Genomic DNA, 8,509 nt, shown 5'->3' on the forward strand with positions numbered 1-8,509 from the left:
AATTATTTTATTTTATTTATTTATTTATTTATTTATTTATTTATTTATTTATTTAGGAAGGACATTTATTACCGAGCTATAAATTAAGAGGCAGTGGGATGGGATATAGTGGAAGATGAACAGTCATGTTTTAGGCATCTGACTTTTTTCTCTGTCCAACTGGGCCTGGATTTTAAGTTCCTCATCCAGGCGCTCCTTTGCATGGGCGACTTTTGACTGCAAGTAGAAGGAGCAACGCACGGACTTATCATTCACTTTAAATAAGTGTTCACAGTTCTTTTGGATATCCTTTGCATTCAGCTTGGAGATGTTGAGAATCTGCTGGGCCTCCTGAAGGCTAACTCCAGAGAGGATGGATGCAGCTGCAGAGTGGTGTCCTGCACGGCCCCGAGTATCAGCTGCTGCCCAGCTAGCATGGTGACTGCTGTGCCTCTGGAACCATTTCTAATTATTTTATAAAATTAATGCAAGTCCAATAAATGTACCAACAGATCTTTTTCTTAATTATTTTAAAGAGTACAAAATAGTAAAAAAAATAGAAACATTACAAAATTTATTAAATGAAATAATAGGAATTGGACAATAGTGAATGTGTTGCACAATGTTATCTTGCAATTAATGGTTTAAGTTCCCATACATAAACACGCAAAATTGGTAAAAAAAAATTAATTTAAAAAATTATAACAAATTAAAAGGACAAAAATAAATTTGAGCATTAAGTGCTCCTTTCAATAGACCAGGAAAATTCAGATATAAAAATATCCAAACTATCGTGCATATTCCAAAAGGTCTTTTATGTTTTAGTTTCAGAAAATACTTCAGCCTTATTGAAGATCAGTATACATTAATTAATAGAGTACAGTAGAAGTCAATTAAAATACATGTATGTCAAATGCTCAATTTCACTAGTGTTGATGTGTGTATGAAACTTCTACCATGCTCATCTTAACCAACAAATATTTCCTTCAGTCTCAGGTTTACATAATTCTTTTTTTTTAAATGTATTTGGTACAAATCTCACTATGCCTCTCAGTCTCCTACTGTTTTTACCCTCCCCAGTTCAGTGGGCCCTGGGGTTGGGGCTGGAGCCTCATGTGGTGCTTAAGCAGGCACTTAGTCCACTGAGCTATCTCGCTGGCCCTATGTCTCAGTTCTTTTGATCTCTGTTAACAACCAATAATCGATATGCATTTTTATGAGAGTGGATTGATAGCATTTTATACAGCTTCATGTAAATGGAATCATATAGTATATGTTAATGTGTGTTTGTTTAAAATACTCAAAATAGTGGTTTCATGAATTCAGTTTTGTTGCTTAGTTGAATTATATTCTATGAATATTCTATAATATATTTATTTCTCTGTTATTAATTGTCTAGGTATTTGAAGTTCATCAGCTCTTCTGTTATGCCCTTTTGATCATACAGTGTCCTTTATTTTGAGAAAATACCTTTAGCTGTAATTGCTGCATAATATAGTAGCTCAAAGTAAACAAACAAACAAACAAAAAACCAAAAACCAGACAAACTCTTTCCTTATGTGGCAGTTATCGTTTTTTCATGCGTGTACCTTCTGGTTTAATGAGAGAGGTTAGAAACAGGCAGCTTAGGCTGATCTGAAACTCACTACGTAGACAAAGCTTTCTTTGAAGTTAGGGTCAACCTCCTTCCTCAGCCTGCCAATTGCTGGGATTACACACACACAGAGCCACCATGATTGCCGTGACAAATTCTACATTTTCATCAATTATGTTTGAGGGTTACAGCTGGTTTATATCATAGCCAATACTTTGTTTTAATTTTTTATTTTAAAGAGAGAAAACACAATTAAAATGATACAGATTTCAAAAGAGGATGATGGGAAATTAGCAATGGGTATTGTATTGCTTCTTGTTATCTTCAAAGTAGTTGCTCCAACCATAACGTGTAGGCGTGTACAATGGATCAAACAGTATAAGTACTAACGGTTCTTTTCAATGAACTAATAGAATTTAGTAGTATAGTTATTTTTAGATTTTTTGTATATATGTGTGTGTGTATTTTAAAAATATATTTTCCCTTCCTTGTTTTTTTCCTTTTCCTTATCCCAGTTGTTATTTCCTTTTGAACAGTTTCTTTCTCTTTTACCATATGTATCGTACCTTTTAGACCTTATTTGTTCAGTTTATTACACTAGGGAGACAATATGATATTTACGCTTGTAAGTCTGGTTTATTTCACTTATTAACATGTTCTCTAGTTGCATCCATTTAAATGACTCTAGTTTATCTTTCTTTATAGTTGAGTAGTACTACATTGTGTAGAAATACCTCATCTTTGTTTCCTTCCCTCAGTGGATTGCTTGTTGGGTTATTTACAAGATTTAGCTATGACAGATTGTGCTGCTATAAACAGAATTGCACATAAATCACAGTTTTCAATTCTTCTGGAAAAAGATCCAGAAAGGGAATACTTGGGTTGAATGGGACCACTAATCTTGCTTTTTTTTAGGAGTCTCTACACTAATTTCCACAATGTTTGCACCAGTTTACACTTCCACTAACAGTAGAGAAAGGTCCCTTTTCCCCTACAGCCCCATATAATGGCATTTTCTTATTATTAATAAACTAGTGATTATATATTTTCCACATTATTATTAGTCAATTATTTACCATCTTTTGAAGATTTGATTAAATTATTTTACACATTTTCTCATTGTTTGAATTCTTATTATTAATTGTACATATTTATACTAGATCCAATCCCTTTCTAGGTGCAAAACCTCTATCAGATATATGTTCTAAAGATATTTAATTACAATTTATGACTTGTTTAGCTTATTCTCAATAGTGTCTTTTAAAGAATACATGTATTTAATTTTCATGCCAATTTATCATTTTAAATTATGCATGTGTTCTAATGGAAAATTATTTACATACTCACAGTTGACAATCCATAATTATATACTTCTGCTAAAACTTTTCACAGTTTTAAGTTACATGGTTAGGTATATGATTCATTTTGAGTACACTATGGTAATAGCTTTATTTACTTTTAAGCATCCTCAGGTGGATATTTTCTATGTTGTTCAGATATTTCTTGTAATTATTGAGAAAAATGAAGTATAAGGAGCTTTTGTTGTAGCAAGAGAACAAGCCCATTTAATACTAAGTTTGACACAGAAAAGAATCTATGCAAAATAGCTAAAGATGAAGTATAAAGTTATAGGAAGGATGAGGAAGATTATACATTAAAACATCACATATTTTCTCAAATTAAAAAAAACATGTGCTAGCATTGCAGCAAAAGATAGACAGTATAATTGAATACAATGGCCAGACCAGAACTAACAGTATAATAAACTAAGTGTATAATTTAAATAGCATCTAAAGTAACTTGAAAAATATGGATCATTTTTAATTTTTTTAGTTTTTTAAAGAGTATAAATTAGAATTTAAACACAAAAAATTATAAGTTATACACAATTTCACTTAACAGTGTAACATAAATTTCACAGTTTTTACTTGTAGTAGTACATACTATTGCCTTCCAGCCAGTTATTCATATTACCAGATACATACATGTAAAATTGGAAGAAAAAAGAGAGAGAAATGTGTAAGAAATTAAGAAGAGAAACAGTACATACAATGAAAACAGATGATGAAACTAATTGAAGCATCACTGCTTCTTTCCATAGACTAGTGGAAATGCACAGTACAGTTGTCCAAACCATCCTGCTTATATAGCTAGATAAATTCTTTTCCCCGCTCCCTCTCCTGTCCTCCTCAACTCAGTAACTCCTCTCGAATAAGTTCATTCCTTTTTCCCAGTATCCATTGTACCCTTTAGATTCCATTTTTCTCTTTCAGGTTCTCACACTGAGGAGACTACCATCTTTGCACATGTAGGTCTGATTTATTTCACTTAAGAGTATGTTCTCTATCTACATCCATTTACTGACAACAGACTCAAATTTGCCCTGTTTTCTAGCTGAATAATACTCCATTGTGTAAAAATACTACATCTGCTTTATCTGTTCTTCAGTTAATGGACATGTGGGTTGTTTCCATGATTTAGCTATGGGAAAATTTGCTGCTATAAAAATGTGTGCACATATATTGCTGTGGTATGTGGTTTTCAGGGTTTTTTTTTTTTTTTTGGAAAAAATACCCAGGAGGGGAATAGCTGTCTTGAATGGGATCTCCAAGCTTAGTTTTTTAAGGAATCTCCACACTGATTTCCATAGTGATTTTACAAGCCTGCAGTCCCACAAGCAGCGCAAAAGGTGTTCTTTTACTCCACAGCCTCTGTAGCATTTGTTACTGGATGATTTATTCATGTTAACCATTTCTTCTGGGTTAAGATGCAATCTCAGTGTTGCTGTAATTTGCATTTCTTGAATGACCTATGATGCTGAACATTTTTTCGTATATTTATTTGCTACTTGTATTTCTTTCATTGAGAAGTATATATTCATCTCAGATGCCCCTTTTTGGATTGGGTCTTTCAATTTTGGGGGGGGGTCTGATCTTTTTTTAATTCTTTATATTTTTTAGATAGAAAGCCTTTACGGGATGGACAGTCAGCTTTAGTTTTTTTCCTAGTTTGTGGGTTTTCTTTTTACTGTGTTGGAGACTTGCTTTGAAATGCAGAAACTTTTAAAAAGATGAGATCCCAATTGTTGATTCTTTTGAATTTTTAAAATGTATTTTGTGCAATGTTTACAGGGTTTCCATACATCAATCAGGCTCATAGTGATCCTCCTGTTTTCAGCATCCCAAGCGTTGGGATCACTAGCATGCTCTGTCACGTCCGGTCTCAATCACCATCACAGTGCACGATGGGGTCGAGGCTGGCATGGCATGCTGGGGGTCGAACCCTTGTCCTTGAGTCTGCCTAAGCAGGCATTTTAGTCTGCTGAACTGTCTTCCTAGCCCTAGTTGTTGATTCTTTGAAGTATTTTCTGTGCAGTTTATTTTTTGTTCATGAAATCTCTACCTACCCCATGTCATGAAGATTTCTACCTACATTTTCCTCCAGAAGATTTAGTGATTCTGTTTTAATATTTAAATATTCAATCCATTTAGCTCTGAGAAACCAACAGAAACATCATATGAAATTGTCAAAAACTGAAAGCCTTCACTCTAAAATCAGGAACAAGACAAGGATGTCCACTGTCTTCATGCCTATTCAAAATAGTTCTGGAAATATTAGCCAGAGAAATTAGACAAGAGAGAAAAATAAAAGGAATATAGATTGGAAAAGAAGAAATAAAATTATTATTATTTTCAGATGACGTGCTACTTTACAAAGAGGATCCCCAAAACTCCACTGAGTCTTATAGATTTAATCAGCAAATTCAGGAACATAGTAGTTTAAAAAGCCAAGACCCTAAAATCAGTAGTATTTTGTACACAAACAATGAACACACCGAGACAGAAATTAGGGAAACCACTCTTTTCACAATAACATTCAATAAAATGAAATACTTAGGAATGAATCTCACAAAGGATGTCAAAGATTTATACAGTGATTTGGACAGGATATCATGTCTGCATCTTTTACTATGAATAAGCACTATGAAGGCAACAAAATGCAATGTATTAATTATTGAAACTGTCCTAACAGTTTTGAAACTGTCTCATTGCTATTTGTTTCTCAATAAAATTAATGAAAAATATATAAATAAAAAACGATTTATACAGTGAAATCTATAGTACTCTGAGAAAAGAGATTGAAGAGGATTTGAGAAAATGGAACAATACTCCATGCTCCTGGATAGGAAGAACCAAAATTGTGAAAATGGCTACACTCCCAAAATTGCTATACAGATTCTATATGGATAATTTTAATAAATGATGCTAGCCAACTTAAATGCAGATTTTGACAAAGAGTAAATTATATTTATCTCCCTATGCTGTGCAATAAAAACTCTAATACAAATAATGTCACAGTGGAGTTTCCTCCAATAATTCATTATTTTTAATATTTCTAATAATCAATATATAATTAAAATATTTTTAAACAATGAAATAATCAAACCTAAATATTATTTCACCCAATAACAATATTTTGTGATTTATAAAACTTTTCAACAAACCAATTATAATAATAAAGTCCTCAATCAGACATAGAACATTTTTTTTCTTTTTTGGTATATATTTAGTAGAGTCTACGGGGTCTCATTACACAGATCTGACTGGTAGTAATTCTCCTTTTCTCAGCCTCCCAAAACCTGGGATTAGAGGTGCACGCCAATATGCCCTGTCTCAATCTCTGTCTCAGGACACCCCAGGAGTGGGGCTAGCGTGGCACACCGGGGATTAAACCCTGATCCCTCCGTCTGCCTAGGCAGGTGCTATAGTCTGCTGAGTTATCTGGCAGGCCCAGACATAAAAGATGTTGAGAGCTTGTTTGGAGGTTCTAGAAGGAGAGCACAGGCATGGTCCTCCTGTATCGGGGTGGTCATACTCTTTGACCGAGCTTACAGCTTCAGAAGACATTCACATGGAGCATTGATGGAGGAAGAGGACTCCACTTGCCTAGCCAGCCAGCCAAATCAAGCCTGGTTATCAGTGGGGTGACAGATATTACAGCAAGATTGTCTTCCCTTCCAGACATAGAATATCTAATATCAAATGTAATTATGAACCAAATGATTTCCTCCTAAGAGCACTGGTGACAAAAGTCTCTGCCTTCATCCTTCTACTCAACATTTTATTAGATGTTTCCAGTATTGCAATAAGTCAAGAAGTCATAGGTGGCATAGGAGATACATTTGAAATGAAGAAGTAAAGCTGTCTGTAGGAAATCTAATAAATTCTCAGAACAGCTACTATAATTTATTCAAATAACAATGAGTGAGGGTAGAGGCTTTATGTATAAAAAGAAATGATATTTCTAAATAATGACAATAAACAACCAAAATTTGAAATTGAGAACAAATTACCAGAGCATCAAGCAAATAAGAAATACTTACAGATACATCTGACAAGATATAAAATCTCTGAGGCCAAAGCTGTGAATCATTGCTCAGAGATATAACTTAAGGTTTAAGTATACTACATCTCTATGTTGGAAATCTGAAATCCTTTTGTAGCTAACTCTTTCTAAAGTGATTTTTACATATATAATAGTTTATACAACACAATAATTAGTCAGAAAAATTTGTGTATTCTAATGTCTTTCTTCTAAGATTTTTTATATAAAAATACCTAACATAATCATGATAACATGGAAGAGAAAAAATAATTTAAAAGACTACCAATATCCAATCTCAAGACTTCTTATAAAATTGATGAAAGAGGACAGTGTCGTATTTACATCAAAATTAAGAAAGTAAGAAATGTAATGTAAGAGAAAGTCCAGAAATTCTTCCGTTATTTACAGACAAATAATTTCTTTCAGACAAATAATTTTGACAACGTTGCAAAGATAAATTAGTAAAAAGAGTCTTTTCAATCAGATATAAAGACAATTAGATCAAAATATAAAAGTAGTTGTGACATATAATTTACAATATGGAAACAAGATAACTATAAATGTATAACATGAGCTTTTGAAATTTCTGACAGTCTTAAGACATTTCTGTAACCTTGGTTTAGACAAAGCTGTTTTAGATAGAAAACCAAAGGTATAATCCATTGCAGAAAACTTATTAATAAATTGGCCTGTATCAAAATCATGAGCTTTCACTTTCTATAAGAATGAAAATCATCCACATGTAACATGAAAACATTCCAAATTAGTTATTTAACATTTGTTAATCAGAATATGTAAAGATCTTTCTAACAACAGTAAGAAAGAAAAATCTTTTCAAATTTTTTTTTAAATTGTTTTTTGGACAAACTTACAGGGTCTCACTGTGTAGATCAGGCTCATAGTGATCCACCTGTTTAAGCTTCCCAAGTGCTGGGATTTCAGGTGTGTGCCACGATGCTCAGTCTCTATCTTCCACTCAGCATGGCCTGGAGATGGGGCCAGCAAGGCAGGCCAGTGGTTCGACCTCCAGGCCCCTGCTTCTAAGCAGAAGCTTTAATCTGCTGAGCTATTTGGTTGGCCCAGAAAAATCTTTAAAAAGAAGCAGAGTATGTAAGCAGACTGTGTGTGTATGTATTTGTGCATTTATTTATGTGTTAGGAAAGATATCCAACATCTTAATTATCAGGGAAATGCAAGCCAAATCACTGTAAAATACCACTATATTCACATTAAGAGAGATAAAACTGATAAAAAGATCCAAAAAATGTTGCAAGATCAATGGAGGAATTGACATTCTCATGAACTATTGAATAGAATTTAAAATGAGGCAGACATTTTGAAAGTCAGGTTTTCAGTTTCTAAATAAATAAATAAGTAAATATCCACCTTAAGTATCACTAGACTTTCCACTTTTAATGTGTTTATCCAAGTGAAATAAAAACATATGTCCTCATGAAGACTCATGCTCAAATACTTACTGAATTTCAACTCACTAAAACCCATATGTCAGAATTCAATATGGACCACTAGATAAATCTATATCTATATTTA

General features: G+C 33.1%; 1 pseudogene; it reads right to left on the minus strand.

Moving 5' to 3' along the window:
• Nucleotides 1-123: 123 nt before the first annotated feature.
• The window catches only part of LOC101586264, a 36,286-nt pseudogene continuing 27,900 nt past the window's right edge, over nucleotides 124-8,509 (minus strand).

Source organism: Octodon degus, unplaced genomic scaffold (genome assembly GCF_000260255.1).
Source record: "Octodon degus isolate 3935 unplaced genomic scaffold, OctDeg1.0 scaffold00080, whole genome shotgun sequence".
NCBI classification, from domain to species: Eukaryota; Metazoa; Chordata; class Mammalia; order Rodentia; family Octodontidae; genus Octodon; species Octodon degus.